The following is a 629-nucleotide window of genomic DNA, read 5'->3' as shown; positions in this document are numbered from 1 at the left end:
CTACCATGACAAGAAATGACAATGTGTGCATTGTCCAGCTGTGCTCTCTGAATGGACTCCCAGGGCATATGTATCTGCTTCTAGCACAAGAGCAAACTAGATAGGACACGATAAAATAGCTGGGCTGTACCCTGTGCTTGTACCTTGTGGGTTTGGTACTTATGGGATGGTCTTTGAGCCTGACTTCATTGCTCAACCTCTGGATAGTAACCTGAGCTGGAGCCTGTGCCTGCACATCCCTGCAGCAGATCCAGAAGCAACCTTCCATGCCTGAAACCACCCAAGTGCTGCGGTTGCCCAGGGTGTCTGTATTTATTAGCCAGGAGACGGATCACACATAATCCAAGTGACACAGTTCTACTGTGCAGCTTACAGAAGCTGAGGCTGTAAGGTAGGATACAATGGCATTGATGTTGGCTCTCTGGGCATCTCCTTTCCCTGCTTTCAGGATGCTGTACAACAGTCAGGATAGGTAAGAGAGCATCTCAGGATGGTGGGAGCAGTGCTGAGCCAGTGCTAGTAGCACCTCTCACAGGTGGCCACTCTGGGGGCTTTGATCCCAAGAAAACACTGTATTTTGATACAGATCTGTCGGTAGTCACCTGCTATTAGCAGCAGCCATCATGTGA

General features: G+C 49.4%; 1 protein-coding gene across 2 annotated transcripts in view; it reads left to right on the top strand.

The window, feature by feature from the left end:
- The first annotated feature begins 374 nt into the window (after positions 1–374).
- Positions 375–629, top strand: part of PLEKHG5 (pleckstrin homology and RhoGEF domain containing G5) — a 43,503-nt gene continuing 43,248 nt past the window's right edge. The window contains exon 1 of one of the 2 annotated variants that reach the window (XM_025206402.1): positions 375–391. The gene's annotated coding sequence lies outside the window, so the exon portion shown is untranslated. Of the gene's footprint in view, positions 473–629 lie in introns of both variants that reach the window. The other variant, XM_025206401.1, reaches the window with a different exon arrangement.

The sequence above is a fragment of the Alligator sinensis genome, unplaced genomic scaffold (genome assembly GCF_000455745.1).
Source record: "Alligator sinensis unplaced genomic scaffold, ASM45574v1 scaffold322_1, whole genome shotgun sequence".
Classification (NCBI taxonomy): domain Eukaryota; kingdom Metazoa; phylum Chordata; order Crocodylia; family Alligatoridae; genus Alligator; species Alligator sinensis.
The sequence above is the reverse complement of the archived record's forward strand: the minus strand, read 5'-3'. Positions and strand labels throughout refer to the sequence as shown.